The 24,309-nt window shown below is 47.6% G+C and overlaps 1 protein-coding gene across 2 annotated transcripts in view; it reads right to left on the reverse strand.

Annotated features, from left to right (window-relative positions):
* The window catches only part of PLBD1 (phospholipase B domain containing 1), a 259,209-nt gene that overhangs the window by 29,953 nt on the left and 204,947 nt on the right, over nt 1-24,309 (reverse strand). The gene's annotated exons all lie outside the window — the stretch shown is intronic.

The following is a 24,309-nucleotide window of genomic DNA, read 5'->3' on the forward strand; positions in this document are numbered from 1 at the left end:
GAGAGAAAGCTAGTGTATTTGCAAGATTATCACTATTTGGTTTTACTGTTTTATTAGCTAGAGCTTGAAGACGTTCTTCTGAGACTGGAAAACAAGGCTATTAGTCAAAACAGGCTAGACTGTAGTAATCAAACAGGAATCCCACTGTCCCTCCTCAAATAACTCAATCTAATGTGTGGCTTTACAAATGCTCAGGTTACACGGAGAATATAATTATTGATGTTGCAAAAAGACCTAAGCATTTTTCTTTTATTTATTTGTTGTTTGAAAGGAAAGAGAATACATAGATGATGCACCAGTGATACACACACCACTTCAACAATGTTACAATGAAACAGTCAATAAATACGACAAGTAAACCAGGGAGAAAGAAAGAATAAGCTATGAGCAAGAGAAACCACTTGGAGCTGCAGTACCTAGCACAATGCCAGGTTCTCCCATAAACTAGTAGTTATAAGATTCAATTCAGTTAATGATTGGGGCCCACATTTATTTCAGGCGCTTTCTTTCCAGGTAGCCATTGATGGCAGATAGCTCCAACCAGTGGCGGCTGATGACATGCATAAGTGGTGAGGCAAACAATAAATCGTTTTGATTCACAGTCAGGCACTTTGAGACAGTGAGAATGCCTTTAGGGTCAATGCCAAAGCTGTCAATCATGGCTCGTTATAAACAGTGTTTATAACGGGCCATGACTGAGAGATCTGGGGTTAGGGCTGAACACAGTGAGAGTTTCTCACAGGCCTGTCAGTGGGTTATATAATTAAAGATAAAAGACTTATCCACTGTCTCACCTCCTATGGTTCTTCTCAGTGTTCTTAAGTCGGTAGCATGTGGTTTCAGAGCCAACACCCTTAACCACTCCAGACGTTTCTCTGCTCCCTCAGGCACTGGGGGCCTGTGCCTGCTCTCCACCCAGCTGTCTAAGACAGCATGGGTTTGAGAAGTTTAAAGTGTGCATGTCATGCTGCCCGTCGCAAGACAGCCGACCTAAGTGACATGCGCACTTTAAACGGAAGCATATACTTCTCCTCCCCTACTGCCAAATCTGCAGGAATGGCTACACCCTTCGGCTCGGGAGCAGTGAAAAATAAAATAGAAATAAATACATTTTATTGCCATTTTATTGTTCAACTTTGCAGCCTTTTTTAGCAGTGGGGTGAGGCTCCTACATCCTAATGGAGGATCCGCTGCTGGCTCCCATCCACTTACATTGGAAAATTGATTCCATCAAGGACCAACCGAAGGAAGATTAGAGTCCAGCCAGAGATGAACTCTGCATAGTTATTCAGAGTTTATCCTAAAAAATACAATTCCTGCAAATTTGGGAGGGACCATTCCAGAAGAATAGAGTATTATGAGATGAGGGGTTGGACATATGAGCATCTGTATAGCTCAACTTCACCCGAATATGGGTTGTGTAAGCCATGGACTCCCCACAGCAGAAGCGTTTGAGTTATGGCAACAATCCTATTTGGATAATCTGTTAGGAGTGTAATAGACATCCTGTAAGACCTTATAATGGTGTCATTTAATTAGGAAGACATTAACACAGCAATTATTGATTCTAAGATTCTGTAATATGAGACATTTCAACCTGCATGGATATTTTACAGGACCAATTTGCTGCTAATGTGATCAAGTGTCTACTTGACTAAGGGTAAACAGTCTACGCAGATTTGCCAATCTTTTCCTTCTATTGATTATTGTACATTAGTTTGATGCATGGTATTTTGGTCAATGACTGGTTCACTATAATTTTGTTAAAGAAAGGTTCATTTGTATATCTGTGTCAGGTATAGTGTGTTGGGATTTTAAGTGACACAAAGGATGAAATTGCTGACTCTCAAATAACTCGTAAATTTTGAAGGCTAGATTTTGCCCACTTATTGGTGACAAAAAACAAAAAACAAAAGCAAGTGAAAAGGAGGGGAGGTCTGGATTATCCAAAGGGTCGTATATACTGTGATATGAGGTATGGGCATTTTGTCCTTTATATGGTTCAAATTGAAACAAATACAGCCAGGGTCTTAGAACAGGGGCCCTTGAAAAAATCGGGATCAGTTTAAACTATTCTAAAGCCCAACTATGAAGAGAGGTTGTAGATATCATGTTTCATGATAAATATTGACATTAAACAGTCGGTCTGCAAAGATAGCTCTAAAATATATTATAAGATTTTGAAGACACACGCCATTCCGGTCAGTCAGAAGTTGGAGGAAATGAAATGAATGTCTAGGGTGTTCGTATTGCCAGATAGACTAGCTCCAAGAGCTGTCAACGTTTTGAAAGAAGAAAGCGGATAGATACAATGGTATTGTTCTGAACAAATACAAGAATTTCCGAAGAATCACCATCTTTATTAAATTACATTTACCAATAAAACCAAAGGGTAGTCTGTTCCATTGCACAAACATTTATTTTGATATGGAAATTGTTATGTTATAGTTCAGTGGTTTTAGATCTAGGATAGAACGGGATACCTGGACACCGAAATAGGTGGCCGAATCACCCTAACAATTACCTGTATGTTGCCTAGGTTGATTATAGAGAATTTGGGTATTAGAGAGATTGAGTTTATAACGGATACTGCTCCAAAGTTGATAGCTTCTTTTTCAAGCTCAGAAATAGCCATTTGCTAAATGGTATTAAAGGACAAGTTACTAACCTTCGGTTACACCTTATCTGGTAGAGACATGATCTAGCCGCAGATTCCTTACCTTTGAACTTCCAGACGTCAGGCTGGACCCAGAAGTGTTTTCTTGGCAGTACCCCTGTACGTCGGTAGGTGGCGTGGGTAGACTCCACGGGACGTCGTGTTCGTCGTCGTGCTGACGTCCACGACGTCAATATAACTGATACTCTGGGGCGCTGACGTTCGTACTTTTCACGACTTTCCACGCCAGAAGTGCAAAGCCATGAAATGACTGATTTTGGTGTGTTAAAAAATGAACAGCAAGGGCCCAGAAGGGGAACATCTCCAACACTTAAAACCAATTTCGCAGTGCGGGGAGGATGGGCGGGTCGGTAAATAATCTGCAGCTAGATCATGTCTCTACCAGTTAAGGCGTTATCGAAGGTAAGTAACTTTCCATCTGCTAGATGGTCTACCCTTAGGGTAGCCACCGCACTTTACAAATTGTCTTTTCATTTCATTTCATTTCATAGAGATATCGAGCCGCAGATTCCTTACCTTTGAACAGATACCCAAGCAATATCATCCCTGGATGGACTGCGGAATGGCTTAGACCAGAAAATCCTGCAAAACTGAGCGACAGTAGTGTCTGGCGAAGGTGTGCAGAGATGCCCACATGGCAGCTTGGCAGATATTGGAAAAAGGGAACACCACGCTGAAGGTGGCAGCTTTTGCCCTGGTGGAATGGGCCCTAAGCCCTTCAGGAGGATCCTTCTTCACTAAGGCATAACTGATTTTTATAAAGAGGATAACCAATAGGGACATAGTCCTCTTCTGGACAGCACCACTTATCTTAGCACCCATGTATCCTATAAAGTGTTGGTCATCCAACCAGAACTCTCTGATTCGATCGAGGTAGAACAATAACGCTCTTTTTGGGTCCAGACGATGGAAATGCTACTCTTCCTTGGAAGGGTGTGGGGGTGCATAGAAGGTGGGCAGGGTAACAAACTGTCCCAGAAGGAAGGGTGTTCCCACCTTAGCCAGAAAAGATGCCCCAGTCTGGAGTTCCACTTTGTCCAGAAAGACAGTCAGGTAAGGAGGATGTAAAGACCATGCCTGCAGTTCACTTTCCCTCCTGGCAGAGGTTATTGAAAACCAAAAAAGCTGTCTTGATGGTGAGCAACCGCAGAGGGCAGTTATGCAGCTGATTAAACGGTGCACACATCAGAAAGGTGAGAACCAAATTAAGGTCCCACTATGGCATAATAAAAGATGAAGGGGGAAACAAGTGAGTTAACCCCTTCAATAATCCCTGCAACAGAGGAGATCTGAAAAGAGGGCTGATCAGCTGGATGAAGAAAAGAAGAAAGGGCTGAAAGGTAACCCTTCAATGTGCCCAGAGCAGAGCCCGGCTGGGCCAAAGACAGTATAAACAGAAGGACTTCAGATAAGGGAGCAGATAGTGGGACAATAGACCGGTCTGTACAAAATGTGTTCCATCGGCAGGCGTATACTGATTTCGTGGAGGGAGGCCTGGCTGCCAAATCAACCTCACAGACTTCGGGAGGGAGGTCAAAAGCTGTCAACTGTTGACGCTCAATCTCCATGCAACGAGGCGGAGAGTGGACAGATTTGAGTGGAGAATCCTCCTCTACTGCTACGACAGAAAATCCTCCCGAAGGGGCAGCCTGACGGGAGGATTGATGCTCAATGTCTAGAAGCTCGGGATACCAAACTCTCCGTATCCAGTCTGGAGCCACAAGATTAACTTGTGCCTGGTCGCTCCTGATCCTCTTGAGCACTCTGAGCAGGAGTGGGGTATAGGAGGCCTGAGCTCCACTTGCGGCAAAAAGCAATGCAGAGTGAGAGCCACCTTGGAAACTCCAACGTGCAAAACTGCTGACATTGCGCGTTCTTTTTGGATGTGAACAGATCTAACTAAGGCTCTTCCCACCGCTGTAAGAGGCCTTGTACCACCTCCGAATGGATAAGCCATTCGTGATCCACAACGCACCTTCGGCCGAGCTCGTCCAGCCAGGTTTTGAACCACCAGTGAAATGCCCTGTTGTTCCAGCCAAGTCCAGAGACGCAGTGCCTCTTGACAAAGAGTCCACAACCCCACTCCGCCCTGTTTGTTGGCTCGACTTCTAGTTTCCTGACCCACAGGGCCGGGGTGAACTGCGTCCACGGCCCTACAGAGGTTGCTGAACTTGCGGGCCCGCTGGCTGGAATAGGACTGGTGCGGCTGATAGCCCCTTCCGTAGTCACGAAAGAGTCGAAAAGGGGATGAAGCCCTGGGGGTGGTGCTGAGGCCCAAAGACTGGGCCACAGCCCACGAGTCATTGAAGCACTCAAGGGCAGCATCCGCCTTGTCTCAGAAGCGACGAGAGCCATCAAAGGGCATGTTCATGAGGTTAGCCTGGACATCCCCCAAAAAACCAGATGTTCTCAACCAGGAGTGGCGATGAACGGCCACTGTTGTGGAAATCGCTCTACCTAGCGAGTGTGTTGTGTCCAAGCCACATCTGATGGCAAACTTAGCTACATCTCTCTCGTCTGAGTTAGCTTGGGAGAGTAGAGCCCGGTACTCCTCCGAGACTCTGGGCAGCACTAGAGCTACCATATCACATATGGAATGGGAGTAACGGCCCAAAAGGCATGCAGTGTTCTCACCAACCACAATGCCAGACTGTCGGAAGAACATTTTTTCTTTCCCAAGTTCTCCAGTCTTTTAGGTTCCCTATCCAGGGGTGCATAAGGGAATACGCCTTGAGAAGTGGAAGCCTGGACCACCAAGCTTTGGGGGCTGGGGTGTGTGGTGAGGAAAAGTGGGTTGCCCGGTGCAGGGCGATGGCGACGGGTAATCGTGCTGGGTTTGGACCAGGTTACCAGTAGGACTTCTGTTAAGGCGTCGTTGAAAGGTGGTAGGGGTTCTGAGTTAGACAATGCAGGCTGCCGGGCCTCAGTCAAGACATTACTCTTGACCGCCATGGTAGGAAGCTGTAGGTTGAGGACTTCCGCAGCCCTATGCATCACCAGGGCAAAAAATGCTCCATACTCTGTAGCCACGGTAGGAGGGGAAAGGAAGCCAGAGTCTAGGGAGGTGTCCAAACCACTGGCATCATCCAGTTCCTCGTATAGTCCACATCTTGTTGGTGGGGGGTTTCTAAGGGATCCTGCTACCCTTCCCAATCCTTTTCTTCCATCCCTAACCCATCAGAATAGGGCAGGGTAAACAGCATGGAGCCGTGCGGATCCGTCCATGCTGATCTCTGCATCGGAGGATGCCCAACCAGCTCCATGTCATCGAGAATGAGGATCAGGGAGGTGCCGGACGAGACTCCCGGTAAGGTCATTGTGGAGATTCGACCGGCATTGGTTCGGACCCGGGAACGAGTCCACTTGGAGGCAATGGCGCCGGGGCTGGAGCTGCCGGCATGGGCCCCTAAGTCCTCTGAGCCTGCGGGGCCTGAAGGCAAGCAGCAGGGTCAGGCCGCCCAAATATGGCACACATGGTGTCATAAAATTCCTTCAGCTGGGCGGGGGTTGCTCCCGGCCCTGGAAAGGCAGTGAAGCGCGGAGCCGACCCAGGCACCCGCTCCGCAGAGCAGGGCCTTGAATGCCAAGGTTCATCCACCGGGTATTGAGACGGGCGGGGCGAAGTTGAAGCATGCTTCAACTTCTTGTTGGGCCTCTTACCTGACTTTGACGACTTTGATTCACCGGAGCGGAGCTTGGATCTTCCTCTCGACCGAGACCTGGACCAGGATCGAGACAGACGAGGTGACATCCACGGTGCTGCTCGCCGGGCCACAATAAGCTTTAGGAACTGCTCCCTCAATGCCTTCAGTGCCATGGCCCAGCAGTCGGAGCACAACTTGGAGTTGTGGTCAAGCTCCAGGCACCAAAGACAGACTAAATTGGGGATCGTCACCAACATGGCGCAGTGATAGGCGCCACACGGCTTGTACCCCGAAGTCTTCTTGCACGACATGACTCCTAACACACCAAGGAAGTTGACAAAAAGTCGAAAAAAGTGTAAAAAAATAACAGGGGTAGCTCTCTTCAACCTATCGGCGCTGCTGGCGCGGAAAGAAAAGAACTGACGTCAGTGTCCCGGAGTGGCGGTTATATTGACAATGCGGATGTCACAACGATGAAGAACACGACGCTGACGACATCGCCGGAGTCAACTGATGCCACCTACCAGCGCGCAGGGGTACTGCTAAGAAAAATCTTTCGGATCCAGCCTGACGCCTGGAAGTTCAAAAGTAAGGAATCTGCGGCTAGATAGTAGCGATATCATCAGTTTAAGTGGCCAGGTTAAAAGCAGCTGAATTAATTTTAAGCAGCTGCAAGTGGCTTGAGATCTTCAGATGTCGCAGATAGAGTTCAAGGTAGAGTGCAAATGATACCTGGGAGAGGGGACATCCTTGGCGGGCCCCTCTCCTTATCAATACCTTATCGGAGATCGCTCTCATACTAATTATAATGGCACAGAGATTTGAGTATTGTAAAAGTATCCTGGACAGCGTTTTTATACTAAAACACATGACTGACAAGGTCTCCCATTAAATGGGAAAGGAAACCCTGCCAAAGGCTGTGTCTGCATCCAGAGTAATCATCCCTGCTGGGACACAGAGTGCCTCCAACATCAAGAAGGAAGATGGCCATATGAGTATGCAGAGTTGTATCACACTGAGGGACAAACATGCTGCATACTATCAACCCAGCCTGCTGTTCTTGCTGCGATACAATTCACTTATAAGTTTGGAATACCTATTGCCATTGCAGTTGATTAAAGATATGGGTCAATGGAAAGAGCAGAACTGAGGGTCTTTTCCATTTTGGGAAATACAGTAATAAAGGTTTCACACCAGGAAAGAGGTATCTCTCCACCTTCTTCTATAAGCTCAAGTAATGCCTAGAAGTGATTAGAGGGAATACTTGCTAAAACATTATAGAATGCAGACGAACACCACCTGACACAGCTGCCTTACTCGCAGGCAGTGACTGAATAGCTTTAATGATTTCCTTGGTCCAGAATGGGTACTCAAGCACACTGCGATCAGTCACAGCATTTACATTTGGGATCACTGAGGTTGTATATTGATTAGGCTGATCTAAAGGGGCTGTGGTCTCTGTGTCATCTAAATTTCTATAATAGTCTTTTTTTAACCATTTGTTTTTACTAGCATTTTGTACAAACATATAAAATGAGCATACAACATGACAGTCATAAATAGACAAATTAAATCCTGCTGAACGGGCTTAGCTGATTCAAAATGCTAATGGATAAACAATCCAGAGGTCACCCCCTTTGGGGCCAAGTAACCCCACCACAGCAGGTCTCTGATCAACAGATCAATCGTAACCCCAGTCTTGTGGTGGATCGTATCTCTCCAGTTATTCAGTGTGCACTTCTCCCAGCAGAGGATACTGTAAGCTATCAGTTCACAGGTCATAAAATTCCCTTCACAGAACTCACACCTTCTTAAAATTAGTGGGAAACCCTCAAGCTCTTTTCTGCCCCATGCACGCATCCATTCCAGCAATCCATTTGATCTTGGTTGGTAAAGCTGGCGATTCCCACATCTGGGCTACATCTATTTTAGCCACTGCCAGACTCAGTGAGGAGAACAATAATTTTCTCGAAGATAAATCAATATCTCCAGGGACTCCTAGTAAAACAAAAGGGATTATGCTGGATGTCCTCCCCTCGTATGCCCCCCCAGTTCTTTTAGCATCATCTCCCAATATCCCTGGATCTCCAGGCACTCACACAGTGTGTAGAAGTATTCCATTGCACCTCAGCATATCAGACAATCAGGTGTGAAAGTTTACCCCATATTGTAGAGTTTAGCCCTATCAGTATAGACTTTAAGTTGAATCAAACTAAATCTTGCCCTAATGGCGACATCTCGGGGGTGCGTCAGGGACGACTCCCAATCATGTCCTCTAGATCCCTCACATCTCATTCCCATCACTGTTGAAGGTTTCCAAGAGATCGGAGATTTCATTTATTATAATTTTGTATATGGAGGAGACTACAACCCCTCCCCAACAGGCCTCCCAGTAGATAACTCTCAAGAGAGTCCTAGAAGGTGAAACCTTGTAGTTTGCAGACCTCCTTTAACACAGCACCTTCCCATAGTGGAGTGTCTATTGTGACCCTCCCGTTCGATTCCACAAGGGCTCTTGTTATATCCCAAGCAGTAAGAACCACCTGTGCCAGTGCCAAGAGATTCAATCTAGTCCTTCCATCATGTATATAGTGCTTCAAGGTGAACTTGACCATAAACCATCTACCCAGTCAAAACTCTGGGTCATCTCCCGGGCCATAAAGCCAAACGTTTATCATCGGAGGGCGGAAGGTCAGTAGTTTACCCTGAAGTGTAAGATGGTTATCCCACCATTGTACACCGATCTTAATCGGGTTCTTAGAGCTATTAGTGGGCCTGCCCCGTCCCATAACAACATTTGCATCACTTTCTCAAACCCATTAGAGCAGGATTCATGGATCAGGAATAGCATGTTTTGCATTATGCAACAGAGTTTTGGGAGGCAGATCATTTTGGAAAATGATTGCTTTTCCAAGGTGCATCAGCAGGGGCTTAACCCATCTGGCAACGTCACTTTGCAAGTCACTAGCTGGGTCTATAGGTTTTAAACTCAGAATTGTTCCAGGCTCGGCATAACATAGAACATAGATACCTGGGTATTTAAAACCATCCATTACCATTTTCAGAGGGGCAGGGATGTCCAACCCTTGTTCCCACTCTCCAATGTTAAAGAACACTGACTTGCATCAATTCACCTAATATTCAAGTAGTCTCCTAATTTCTCGAACATCTATAGGAGGGCATCAGAGACGTTCGGTGATCAGTGAAGTAAAGAAGAACAATACAAAATATGGTAGCTGTGGAATGGACTTCTGTAGATCCAATGGTCACAGTAGGGGCATGTGTTATAGTGCAAATCAAGACAAATCAAATAAAGAACAGTGCTACTACAAGGCCTGTAAAGACCCAATGATACTTAAGGATGTCATCCAAGTCGAAAGACTCAATGGCCCCTACTAAACACATGATACAAGGAAATGGCAACAGAGCACCCAATTCACAATGTGTTCCAACAAAGTCCAAAGTTCAACAGTTTTTCACTTTGAAACTGATCTCTATTTGGTGCAAAACAACACAAGAAAAAAGCTAATAATCCATATAGCCAACACGTGTTTTGGTCACACTTTACTTTCTCAATACCTACGTAGAAGGCATCCAACAGTTGGACTGTGTTGTGGAATAAAGACATTAGCTCCAAAATATATATGCATAATACCATTAAAAAAGTTTAAGTTATATGGCAGACACAGGAGCCCATACTATCAAAATACATCCATGAATGTAACCCCAGGAATGAGACATATCCCGGAACAAACTGATGAGGAAGTCTGTTACACCAAGTTACAAGACTGATGAGAGTTGGTAAGTGCATTGCAAGTGACACTGCTTCCTCCTCTTCTGGCCGTAGGTGCCAGCAGTGAGGGGGGTCTACGATAGGCCCATACCATCTGACTGCCATCCAAGTAGCGTGTGTGATCCTGATCTGAGAAGCCACAGGCATGTAAAGCTGCAAGTCATCTATGTATATAAGGAGACCTTCTCCCTCTGTGCAAGGTCAACATTGTCAGCCCCCCCCGCCCACCAATCCCCTCATCCATCCCATAGTACTCCTTAAAGACCTGCAGGATCTTTTCTGACCCAATCTGTAATTTAATGTTGGAATCCTTATTGGATTTATTAACATTTTTATTAGCTGATTCTTTAATGTGAGGACAAAAGGTGAGCCATGTCTTCATTATTATCAGAGAACTTTAATTTAATATTATGAGACAACTGAATGACCTTATCCCAAACAGATTATTGGAGTTTACTTTTAATTAGATCAACGTTTTGCTATAGAGAGATCTGAGCTTCTAGCTTTTTGGCCTAATAAGTTGATCTGCTCACGCTCACCAAGATAATTTCTGGCTGAGAGGAGTGCCACCCTGCTCTTGGAGCTACCAGCAGAACCAGACCATAAACTGGCATTGGCAATGGGCTTTGACATTAATCCCAGATGCCCAAGCAATGTTACAAATTCCTCACTAAGCTATGTATGGAACAGAAAGGCTGATTCGTTTGTAGAGCAGTCTTTAGCTTTCCTGGTGATATATTCCCTCATCATCCCTGCGTTAAACAGCTTCTCCTTCATCACTGCTCTCCTGCACCCAGATTCTTCCAGTCAATGGTGTCTAAAGGCTGTAGGCACACTGCTAACATTCCCACGGTTTCTAGAAGCAATGGGCTACGGGGCACATGGATTCAGCCCGCCAGTAGCTGAGTTGGAATAAGAAGCTCTGACCTCTTCAACACCCGTGGGGCAGTAGCTGGGTCAAAGCTGAAGCTGACAAGGACCAGCTTTGGCCTCCACTCCCACTGCTTCCTCATGTGGCTTTACAGAAACAGGACCTTTGGAGGTTAACAGAGTGAGATCAGAGCCCCCTGCTGGTGAACGAGCAAGAGATTCGGGCACGGTTGGGGTGAAAGTTCTAGTTTGCACTAAAGCAAGCATGAGAGCGAGTACAATTGAAATTACACAGAACGCTTTTACAACTGAAAATAGAACTACTAACCAGTTCAAAATGAATGCACAGGACATAAATGAACAGAGGCTTCACAACACAGCAAAAATGTTTGTAGCTGGAGAAACTGGCACAACTAAAGATGGCTTTTCCCTTTCTGCTTCCCAAGGGTCGGGGGTACAAAGGGGTTAAGTCTTAACAGAGACAAGCTCCATTACTGAGGGTGCTCACACTATATCTACGGTACAAAAGGGGGTGGTGATGGACGGAGCATCTGAATCAATCAAACACTCACACCCAGTCAAAAGATCTGGGTTGAATCCATCACCGTTCTTTAGCCCACTCTGCCACCCCAGTTCAGACATGGCTATATGCAAATCAGTCTGACCCTGTGCCTCATGGGAACAGTTCAGCCCGAACTGAAATTTTCACCCCGAGTGGGCTGGGATGCTCAGACGTGAGTCCCAGGCTCTCCACATCACTGGAGTCAAGCTATCCAGGCTGAAGAAGGCTGATAGCCAGAACCCGGTCCTTGGCTGCTTGATTCCGGTCTAGGAAAGACATGGCTTGGTAGTTCGGGCTGGACTGTTCCCATGAGGCACAGGGTCAAGGCTGATTTGCATATAGCCATTGTCTGACCTAGGGTGGTGTGGAGTGCAAAGAAATGATGGATTTAGGCCCAGATCTTTGTACTGGGGTGAATGTAAGACATTGTTCTGCATTCTGTCCATCAACTGTGTTTTTTGCAATTTTCACCCCGAGTGGGCTGGGTATGCTCAGACGTGAGTCCCAGGCTCTCCACATCACTGCAGTCAAGCTATCCAGGCTGAAGAAGGCTGATAGCCAGAAACCGGTCCTTGGATGCTTGATTCCGGTCTAGGAAAGACATGGCTTGGTAGTTCGGGCTGGACTGTTCCCATGAGGCACAGGGTCAAGGCTGATTAGCATATAGCCATTGTCTGACCTAGGGTGGTGTGGAGTGCAAAAAAATTGTTGGATTTAGGCCCAGATCTTTGTACTGGGGTGAATGTAAGACATTGTTCTGCATTCTGTCCACCAACTGTGTTTTTTGCAATTCACACTATATCTACAGCATCCCTGGTGTCCAATAGGGAGCCTTCTCCATCCAATAACCTGGATATGACCAATACAGACTCCGCCCTGACCTCAGCTTGAAATAGACAACCCCTGGCTACCAGGGACATTCCTAATAAGAAAAGAAGTTACTTACCTGTAACTTTGGTTCCCCAGTATTGGTAACTTTCATAGATTCACATGCAGCCACCCTCGTCCCCTGGGAAAGCTCGGCCTTTAGCAGATGTGGTTACTGTTACACAATGGCTAAGAAGATCTGATGTTCTCTCAGTAGGGTTCTGTGGGGTGAGGCTGTTCTGATTGGCTGAGGTGGATATGCTACAAAAGGGAATGAGGCCTAGGCCTTTTTCTTTCTCTTTTGTACCTGCTGCTATGTTATTTTGCTACCGAGACTCCCATTCCGACGACAGGGAATGAAACAAGCATGGGAATCTATGAAAGTTACCAATACTGGGGAACCAAAGTCGGAATGGGAGTCTCGGTAGCAAAATAACATAGCAGTAGGTACAAAAGAGAAAGAAAAAAGCCTAGGCCTCATTCCCTTTTGTAGCATATCCACCTCAGCCAATCAGAACAGCCTCACCCCACAGAACCACATCTGCTAAAGGCCGAGCTTTCCCAGGGGACAAGGGTGGCTGCATGTGAATATATGAAAGTTACCAATACTGGGGAACCAAAGTTACAGGTAAGTAACTTGTTTTCTTGCCACAGTGTTGGAACTTTCATAGATTCCCATAGCTTGTATCAGAGTAGCCAGCAGTAAGCAATACAGCACATTTTGTGTCAGAAATATTGAAATACCTCAGTATCCATACTTTCATAAGAAATAAATATATATTGAAACAGTAATCAGTGTGATCATTAGATACAAAATGTGCAATCATAGGAAGGCGGGATAGTAGGGAAAGCTCACCGCTCAAAGGAAGAGGTTCCTCAGGACTGCCTTGCCCACAGCCATGTCCTCCTGTGCCAAGGATTCCAGGCAGTAATGCTTGGTGAAGGTGTGCGTGCTTCTCTAAGTCGCAGCTCTGCAAATGTCTTTGATCTGCACTCCCGCAAAGAGAGCCGTAGAGGAAGCCCCATATCTTGTAGCATGTGCTCTAACTCTGCCTTCTAGATGTTTGCCCGCTGCCGAGGGACAGTGCAGAATGGCACTGGAGATCCATCTAGCAATACCCTGCTTTGACAGGGGAAGGCCCTAGCGAGGAGCACTAAATGCGATGAATAATTGAGAAGATTTACGAAATCCCTTGGTGTGATCCAGATAAAATTTCAAGCGCCGCTGTATATCCAGTGAATGTAGTTACCTTTCCGCTGGCGTGGAAGGATGAGGAAAGAAAGACTTGAGCATCACTGGTTCATTGAGATGAAAGTCTGAAGGTACTTTTGGTATTAACCTCGGATTAGTTCTTAGAATCACAGTATTTCTTTTGAACTGGAGAAAAGGTTCCTGTATTGTGAGAGCCTGCAATTCCCCAATACGTCTTGCCGATGTGAGAGCAAGAATTGCCAGTTTCTACGAAAAAAATGTCATGTCTGCCCGATGAATCGGTTCAAAAGGATTCTTCATCAGCTTGGTGAGAACCAAATTCAAATGCCATGTGGGAGGCGAAAGCCTCACCGGGGAAAAGACTCGAAACAGGCCCTTGAGAAACTGCTTGACAATTCTGGATGACCAGAGAGAAGGTCCAGATGCAGTGCGCCTGTAGCGAGAAATTGCTGCCAAGTGAACTTTTATGGATGAATGAGCCAATGCTGCCTTAGCCAATGACAGGAGATAAGGAAGAATCTGATGAGGCCGAGAAGAGAAAGGGTCAACACTCTTCTTCTGGCACCAGACGCAAATTCTTTTCCGTTTCAAACGGTAAGTCTTGTTAGTGGAAGGGGCTCTAGCTTGAGACAGAACCTCTCTTATCTCATCCGAGAGGTCAAGGTTTATGAACTCTTGCTGCTCAGGAGCCATGCTGTCAGGTGTAAGGAACGAGGATCCGGATGCCAAATCTGACCGTGGGACATCATGAGAAGATCCGGGATCACCCGCAAAGGAAGTGGAAGAGCCATAGAAAGGAGGTGCAGCTCCGTGAACCAGAACTGCCTCGGACAAGCAGGAGCTATTAGGATCATCTTGCACTGTTCCACCTTGATCTTCTTGAGTAGCCTTGGAATCACCGGAATGGGGTGAAAGGCATACACAAATGCTCTTGACCAAGCTATCGAAAGCGCATTTCCCAGCCACCCTCGATGGTGTAACCTGCTTGCGTAAAACTGGCATCTTCTGTTGATCGGGGTGGCAAAGAGTTCTATTGAGGGTTTGCCCCACCTATGAAAAATCTCCTCCAAGATCGTCTGGTTCAGTTCCCATTCGTGGCGGACTGACGACAGCCTGCTGAGTCTGTCCGCCTTCTCATTTAGCACTCCTGGTAGGTGTTCTGCTTGTAGCGATATTCCAAGTAGTATCGCCCACTCCCAAATTTGTTGGGCTTCCTGAGATAACGGAAGAGATCTGGTAACCCCTTCCTTGTTTATGTAGTGCTTGCCCGTGGTGTTCTCCGTGCGGACGAGAACCGCCGACCCTTGCAGCCTTGGAAGAAACGCCTGCAGCGTCAGCCGGATTGCTCTGAGCTCCAGGAGGTTGATGTGAAAATGACGGTGCTGTGGCAACCAATGCCTGCTGACATGAAGATCCTGAAGCACCGCACCCCAGCCCTCCAGCGAGGCATCTGTCATTACCACCTGAGGAGCTGGATTGCTTACGAAGGATAGACCTTGGGATAGGTTTTCTTCCTTCGTCCACCACAGGGCTGCCCTTCTCGTCGCCACAGTAATCACCACCTTGTCGTCGAATGAGCCGTGAACTTGTCTCCATTGCCTGTCTAGCTGTTCCTGAAAAGATTGCATCCGCAATCTGCAGTGCCCACAACTCCAGGTGGCTGTGCTATATAAAAAAGTTTTTGCAAGATCTAGGATGGGCGAGGTACTATTATGATCCCTCTTCAATGGCCGAAGTCTCAAGAAAGGCACTAAAAACGAAATGCTTATCCCATTTAGAGGAATTGAGACTAACAAAAGAGGCAATAAAACCTTCAGTAACACGCTCATTACAAATACAAACGACCACCTCTATCCAGCCATACCTTACATTAAACACTTCAGGTTACGATAGGTATCTCCTGGTAAGGTTTAGGCTGAACTTGTTCCATCGATTGGTCACATTCCCCACCAGAAATAATTGGGCCAAAGACCTCCCGTTGTGTCCATGTGACGATACTTCCCCTCAATCGACCATGCACACCATCCTCTTCTGCAAACTTTTCCACGATTTCAGGAAAACGTGGTTGATCCCACTACTAAAACAAACTGGATACAGACAATGCCGTCTAGCATTTTTATTTCTGCAGCAGTTGGATGGTGAAATGACTACTTATCTTGTTGTGAACTTTCTGAAATGCACGGTCAGACACAGAGCGTTTTTAAGCTAATTACTTGTTTTCTTTTTCTACTTTTAATAACGAGTCATCTATTGAACTTTCGGCACCCTTTTAAAAGTATCAATTAAGTTTTAAAACTCAAAAGCGAGAACTCACGTATAGTCCCATTTTTTAATATAGAATAATTGCATCATTTTTTAACTGAGCTCTGTACGTGGAAGACTTGGTATGATTGTTTTTATTTGTACATATTGAATTTATTGTAAATGAAATGTATTGTTATACGATTGTTGTTCGCTTTTTATGATTTATATTCTAAATCGAAATAAAGCTCAATTGACTTGACTTGACAGTGCGGTATCAGAGGAATGCATGAAGAAATCACTCCTAGAAGGGATTTGTAACAGCGTACTGAAAGACACTTTGTTTCTTAACAAATGCGCCATGGATTTCAGTTTTTCCTGAATTTCAAAGGGATGGAAAGGCCTTGCCGAGAGTCGTGTCCAAGATAGCTCCCAGGAAACGTGCTGTCCTGGAAGGGAGGAGAGACAACTTCTCCCTGCTGAGAGTGAGACCCAGGATTCTGAATAGGTTCGTACATGCCTTGACTGTTTCTTCCGCAGCCCCCCTGGACGGTGCCTTCAGCAACCAGTCGTCCAGGTATGGGAAGACCTGAAAATGCTGTTTTCCTAGGAAAGCTGCCACCGGTGCCAGCACCTTGGTAAAGATCCTTGATGCAGAGCAAAGCCCGAAAGGTAAAACCCTGAATTGGAAGTGGCTCTTGGCTACTGTGAATCGAAGAAACCTCCTGTGTGCATGGGTATGTGAAAATACGCATCTTCAAGATCGAGAGTGGCCATGAAATCTCCTGGATTGAGGAGACGTAAGATATCCTGGAGCGAAACTATCCGAAAGGATTGAGAAATGAAATCAGTGTTTAGCTCCCTGAGATCTAAAATGGGGCGCCACTTCTCCAGCGTCTTCTTTACCAGGAAGAACCTGGAATAGAATCCTTCTCCTCTTTGAGATAAGGGGACCAGTTCCAGAGCTCCCCTGAGGAGCATCTGATGAACTTTGAGCTGCAAGAGATGCAGATGTTTTGAAGGAATGGCAGCAGGGGGCTTGGAAGGTTGTATTTGAGTAAACTCCAATGTATTGCCCTCTTGAATGATGTGGAGCACCCAATGGTCTGGTGCTATCCGTTTCCAGTTGTGGAGGTATTGAGACACCCTACCTCCCACAGATGTTGTTGAGAAGATGGGTACAGCAGTCAGAGCCAGAACACCGCTATTGTCTCTTGGAAGAATCACGTCCCTGGCAATTCTGCTTTTCTCTAGCATTGGACGTAGAGAAAGACTAGGTTTGGCCTTGTTTTTGCAGGTAAGGTTGTCGATACGATTGAGACATTGATCCATAAGAAGAGCACTGTTGTTTTTGGTACGAACCTCTGTATGAAGTAGTACTCCTTCCTCTAGCTTCCCTGAAAGGAGCCTTCCGATACAGAAGAGTACAGCGAAACCTAGCCGTCTCCGTATCCTTTTTTATCTCTTGGAGGGCATCATCTATGTGCTTGCCGAACAATGCCTCACCATCAAAAGGGAGGTCCAGGATCTTGTTTTGGACCTCCGGCCTCAACCACGTCGCCCTGAGCCATCCTTGGCGACGAAGAACCGCTGCGCCAGCCAGCGAACGGAAAGCCGTAGTGGCAATATCCATGGCACAGTCTATCACCTCTGCCGATTTTGCTTCCTCTTCCTGCAGTATCTTCTTGGCTTCCCTCTTGGACTCCTGGGGAAGTTGGTCCAGATATGGTGATAGATCACACCATAATTGGCGAACGTACCTGCCAAGGATAGCCAATGCATTTGCCGCTCGCACCAGAAGACTTGCCATAGAGGAGAATCTCTTCCCCGCATTATCAAGGCACCTGCCCTCTTTATCAGGAGGAGTTGTCAGGGGTGCCGAAGGATTACAAGACTTCCTCTGTGCCACTTGCGATATTACAGAGTCCGGTTTCGGCTGTCCAGTTAAAGACGCCGGACCATCCTCAGGGGCCTTGAACTTCTTTGCCAGCCATGGCAAAACTGAAATTACCGTAGATGGGTTTTTCATTGCCTTTAGACCCTCCTCCCAGACATGGCTAACAATGGGTATTGACCAGGTCACCTTCCTATAGGGTTCCTTAAAATCATAGAGGAAGCACTCTGTTTGTACAGAAGGCATAGGCAGTTTGAACCTACTAGATGCTCTCTCCATCAGCTTGTGAAAACCACCAATATCCCCCGGGGGAGAGTCCACTGGGTCCGGACTAGGAGCCGCTGGGTCCGGGATCATGTAATCATCCCATTCCAAACCTTGGTTAGGCCTGTTATCTTCTTCCTGATCCCCATCCGAGGAATCATCATGAACGTCCTGGATCACTGGAGGTATACTTGGAGCAGGTGTCTGTGGCTGAGAAAAAACCTGGGATGGGACTTCCGGAGAAACCTTTACTTTAGAAATCTTTATTTCGACCGTTTGGTCATAAAAGAAACATGTACAATACAATCACATAGATTCCGACACAGTCATAAAAACATCAATGCATACATTTAAAATCAAAGCCAGACAATGCAAATGATTATTAAAAGAAAAAATAGCAATTCTGCAATCTACCCAGCAATTTTTAAAAGACGACTACGCGTGTGCCAAACATTCGTAAAGAATTTGGAGAGTGCAAAGACAATTGGGCCGGAAGCATCACTTTTCAAAATCCTATACATCGGTCCGTATTCCCTGCCACCCAGATTCTTGATCAAGGGCAGTAGCCAGTATTTTCTTGCTGCCTTGTATGCTGGGCAGAAGAAGATCACGTGTAAATCGTTCTCCTCTTTGTCAGCACAAAGAGGGCAGAACTTGGTGGACGGGACTTTTGACCAGGTGCTGCAAAAGGACCGTAATGGGAGTGTGCTGTATCTCCACTGGAGGAATAGCTTTCTAGAAAGTATGGGGTAGACAGGGTCCAAAGCTTTCTCAAATGCATAAAGATCCTTAGTTTGCAGGAATATAGAGGATAGGGACCCCTCCGTCTGAGTAGCTATAGCCCTTACCCTCTTGTGCTCGTGGTACAGCTTCGCCAATTGTGTCCTGGAGATTCTTGGTGCTGTATCTGCTGGTTCAGTCCACAATTCAGGGAGCCCCATATCAATGCAAACTGACTGGATATTTTGGACCCAGGGGATACTGAGCACCTTAGGATGTTTTAATAATTCGACCAATTCCGCCCTATAGTCGGCGAGATTATTGCTGCTCCATAGCCTGCGCCAGAAGGCAATGGGTCTTAGGCTTATCTCGTCTGCCAGTGGTCGTAACCCTAAGTCAAGCCTCAGGGGGAGAAGGGGTGTGCTGGGGGGAAGTGCGGTAATTTGCCTTAAAAACCTATTTTCTGTGTGTGACAAATTCCGACATGGGATGTGCCCCCACAATTCAGCCCCGTACAAAATAGCCCCCCTTGCCTGTGCCTTATATATCTGAATTAGGGCCCCCAGAGGGCGGTAGGTCGAGCCGGTCATCATCCGGGAGATACCCCCGGTGGTTTGTGCTAACTTAAGGTTGGCCCTAGTTTGATGGCTCTCCCAGGTCATATTTTCATTGAGTGTCACGCCAAGATATTCGAACGTGTCTACTCTTTCCAGTCGTGCTACTCCCAGTAGGGGGTTTGGGCGCTGTTTAGTGTTTGGGTTCAATACCATATATTTAGTTTTTGAGGCATTGATTTCCAACCCTCTATCCTGACAGAAGGTCACAAAAGCGTCAAGTATCTTTTGAATGCCCATGGGTGTTTTGGATACCAACAGTGTATCGTCCGCGAACATTATTGCGGGTACACTGTTGCCATTCAGTTTGGGGGCATCTGTGTAGTCGGTGGTGTTTAGATGGGCGATTACCCCGTTAACAAAGAGGCAAAACAGGGTCGGCGCCAGCACACATCCCTGTCTCACCCCTCTGCCCACGGGGAATCTATCGGTCAGCTCCCCCGACCTCCCACACCTCACCTGGGCATAATTATTGTGATGCAGCCTCTGCAGGATCAATAGGATATCTGGTTGAACGCCCATCCCTGCTAGGATGACCCATAGTTTACCCCTGGGTACAAGGTCGAAGGCGGCTTTTAGGTCCACGAAAATCGTGTACAGACTACCGCCTTCAAACCTTACTGTCCTCCAGTAAATCAGATTTAGTCTAAAGACCTGGTCCACGGTTGATACCCCTTTCCTAAAGCCTGCCTGGTATGGACTGAGGGCGCCCACCTCCTCTATCCATTCCTGGAGCCTGTTCAAGAGGACCCTGCCAAACAGCTTCTGTGCTACATCTATCAGGCTGATTGGTCTGTAGTTGGCTGGGAGCAGGGGGGATCCTTTTTTGAAAATCGGGACCACCTCAGCCCCCAGCCAAGTACTGGGGATTTCCATCCCGCTAAGGACACCATTAAAAAGGGCTGCGAGGTAGGGCGCCCAGACGGTGGGCTCCTGCTTGTACAGGTCTCCCGGCAGACCGTCCAGCCCAGGCGCCTTCCCCGGAGCCAGTCCTGAGATGGCAGCTGTTACCTCACTCAGTGTTATTTGGTCCGCCTGCAAGCCCTGTCTCACTGGTTCAATTATCCCAGGAATTTCTCCAGGCTCGGCGCTATATAGCGACTCGAAGTGGGCCTGCCACACTCCAGGCGCTATGTTAGGCTCCACTGCCGAGCGAAGACTCCCTGATCCCCCATTAACCATTCTCCAGAACAGTCGTTGATCTTGTACTGCTAGGGCCTTTGTGAGCTCTTCCCACTGATTTTCCTCCCATTCTATTTTGGCTTGTGTGAGAAGCTTCTTATAGGCTTGTCTGGATTGCTTAAGGCGTTCCCCTCCTATGCCCTCTTTAATAACTCCCAGGAGTTCTGTTTTAGCTTGTCTACAGGCTGTGTTATACCATTGTGTTTTACCTAGGGGCCTCACTCTTGGCTTTTGTGTTTTACGTGTCAGATGGGATGCCGCCGCTTTTATGAGTTCTTTGTGGGCGTCAGACAGTTTACACCTTATGTCTGTTTGGTTTGCCACACTATCGAGGGCCCCAACAGTCTCCAGGATGGGGGTAATCTCTTCATAGAGCAGAGGGATTTTGTCCTTATTTGTGACCATGTGCTCCCACCTAATTCTTCTCCTGGTGTTGTCTATAAGGAGAGGGGGATGGTTCCCTACCTCATGGGTCACTAGACCCTGGGGTGCTGGGTGGGCGAGGTCTAACTCAAGTGCATTGTGGTCACTGTCTGTCCTGTCGATAACCCTAAAATCCTGTATTAATGGCCACCTCGGTAGTTGGACCAGAATATAGTCTAAGTGTGACTCCCTTCCTTGGCGATTATAAGTGGTTTTGCCTGGTGTGTCCGAGATGGTTCGCCCATTGCACGCTCTAAGACCATACCTTAACGTGAGAGCCGTAATTTGTAATGCTAGCGGGGTCCAAGCTTTCGGCGGGGTCACATCAGCCCCTGGTACAGCCCACCTATCCTCTTCTTCTGATAGGAATCCTTCCTGGAGGCCGGGGAGTGGCTCAAAGTGGGAGTTAAAGTCTCCACCCACCACATAGTAAGAATCAGTCGACAGTTCAGATAAAAAGTTCGACAGTTCATTAAAAGCCGGTGATTCTTTTGCCTTTCCCATTGGCCTGGAATAGATATTGACCAGCAGAAGGCTAACTTTGTTTGGCCATGTCAGTGTGACCACGAGGATGTCGTCGGAGCTGCATGGGAGCCGTGTTGCCACACAACCCAGGTGAACAGCAATCCATGTCGCAAGACCCCCTGAAGGTCGGCCTTTGCCTTCCCACCTGGCTGGAATAAAAAAGGATGCATACCCTGGATACTCATAGTCCTCTCTAGCCCAGGTTTCCTGGAACATACATATGTCACCAGTTTCTATGTAATTTCCCCAGGCAGGGTCTTCCAGTTTATTGGTTAGTCCCGCGATGTTCCAGGAGATTATCCTCAAGTGTTCAGTGGTTGGAGGTGTCATGGCAAGGGGAATGGAGGGGGCAAGACCATATTCCACATGTGTTGCAGGGCCTATTGCTGAGACAGCAAGAAGAGCATGTGACTCCCTGGATCCCGACTCCCCCTTGCCCTCAGGGAAGGGAACCCCAGTTATTCTCTCTGCAGTAACTACTCCATTAGTGGTAGGGTTGAAGAATTCAATTTGGCCATGTTCTGGGGTGGATAGATCGCTCAGTGGGCCAGGAATTGCAACAGGGCACATCATCTGGGGGTCCGGAGGGCCACAAAAGCCCGATACCCCTAGCGCAGACTTATGGGCGGTGAGTCAGTCGACCCCGTCTAGCCCATTAAGACAGTTAAAGCGATTGAAATCGCAAAAGGGTGTGTCCGGTGGTTGGTAATATGGGCGTTGGGCAAAGCCTTTATGGTTGCGTCTATAATCCACCCTTGTCCATTTATCATATGATTGGACCTGGGGCCTAGGAATTGGAGGAAAGAAAAAGGATACTGGGAGGGTTTGTATCGTGGAATCAAGGGATCGGTTCATTCCTTCACAAATGTGTCGAACCGTGCCTGGGTCTTTAAAGGTTACCATGATGCAATCCCCCACTATGGTTTTCCTGGTCTTCCCCAGCCATGGAACCCTCCTCACCATAATAATTTCATTATTAAAGTGAGATGGCAGGGGTCGGTTCCAGTTTAACCATTTGATAACCTTTTTCTTGAGGGATTGATAGTCCTCGTGTTCTCCTGGTCTTAGATGGGGGGCACCGGCTAAGACCACCATTAGTCTATTGGCCTCGGGTGGAAGATCTGGCCTCCGTGGTCTAGGAGTTGGGCAACCTGGCGTGAGTGGGGGGTCATTAACCCGATCTTGGTTTGCTCCAGTGGACTCTGTTTGTGAGCTATGTGGGGCTAAAGCCACTGGGTCAATGGGTCTGTTGCTTGACTTGTTATGCCGTGCTTGGAGTTGGACAGACATAAGAGGTTGCAGGGGGGCAGCCGGTGGCTTGCTTTTTGGGGGGGCTTTGCTAGCATTAGCTGCAGTTTCTGTTGTAGAGGGTTCCCTGCCCAGGGAGTGGGTTTCCCCTAACTTTGTCTGTTTGCTTACTAGAGAATTCAGAGTGGTGAGAGAAGTCTCTAGTAAGGTGAGCCTAATCTCAACTTTTTTTAGACTGTCAGTGATGGGCTGCAGGAGGGAGCGGAGTAAGAATTCGATGCTCCCCTTAGTAAAGAATGGATGGTTAAGATTCGGTGTGTCAGCCTCTGACTCTTTAAGAGTTGTAGTTATGCTAGGATTTAAAAGCTTAGGTGGTGGGGCTATCTCCGTGTTCTTCTTCGATGTGATAGTGTTAGTATTACTCTTACCAAAATCCAAGTGCGATATTTTAGATTTCCCCCGTCCCCCCGCTGATTTCCGAGCCCGTTTACTGGGCGGGGGCCTATGTATCTCTGCCATGACTTTTAGTTTGGGCTTGTTCTTATTGGCCATTGGTACTGGTTGGGTTTGAGTTATCAGGTCGACAGGGGTGTGGGAGATCTCTAGGGGGGCTGCCTCTACGCTTTTATCAGATGGTAACCCTTGGGTCGAAGAAACTTCCCTTAGTAAAGCAGGGAAGTCCTCTATTGTTGAGGTGTCTAAGCTAGTGGATAGCGCACCTACCTCTTGGGTAATGGAGTGGGGGATAGTATCTAGCAGAGGCCTGGTTTTCATACATTCAATGGAGCGCCTACGCTCCGCCCTACGTTTCTCAAGTGAACCTTCCGAGTCCGTTTCACCTTTGTTGGATTTGAAATAATTGTCCAGTGTCCCGGAACCGGAGGCACCCTCCCTGGAGGGAGTTTCCCGTGGAGGGGGCGTAGGCATATCCTAGGTTGTGGCGCTGGAGGGGATCAAGAGGGGGGGCCCGGCCCGGCCTCCCACGGCCACTGACGGCCTAAGACGGTCCCGCCCTTGTCCCGGGCTTCTCCCGGTCGCTCCCGCGCGCTCCCGCGCAGCGGGAGTCAGGTACTCCTTTTGACACTGCAGCTATGTGATAGGCGGGGGGGCGTGGCCAGCGGGGAGAGCAGCCCAGGTGTTGCTAGTTGGGCGCGCAGGGGCTCCTGGTCGCTGGAGTCCCCTGCTTAGCTCGCAGCCCCGCTGGTTCTCTTGCCTACCCCCGCGCTCCTCCTCACTGGCTCCTCAAGGCAATCCTTCGACAAGCGACGCGCTGCGGGACCCGCGAAGCGGGTCCGGCGAGTCGTGGGGGCAGCAACAGGTCCGCTGGACAACAGGCAACAACAGGTCCGCTGGAGAGCCGATGCAGCACACTCCTCCCTCGGCAGGAAGGTACGTCGGAAAGTGTCCCACAGACAGAGGGACAGCAGCAGCTTTTTGGTCCGTTGGCGGGGGGGCGTGGCCAGCGGGGAGAGCAGCCCAGGTGTTGCTAGTTGGGCGCGCAGGGGCTCCTGGTCGCTGGAGTCCCCTGCTTAGCTCGCAGCCCCGCTGGTTCTCTTGCCTACCCCCGCGCTC

The sequence above is a fragment of the Lissotriton vulgaris genome, chromosome 1_1, assembly GCF_964263255.1.
Source record: "Lissotriton vulgaris chromosome 1_1, aLisVul1.2, whole genome shotgun sequence".
Lineage (NCBI taxonomy): Eukaryota > Metazoa > Chordata > Amphibia > Caudata > Salamandridae > Lissotriton > Lissotriton vulgaris.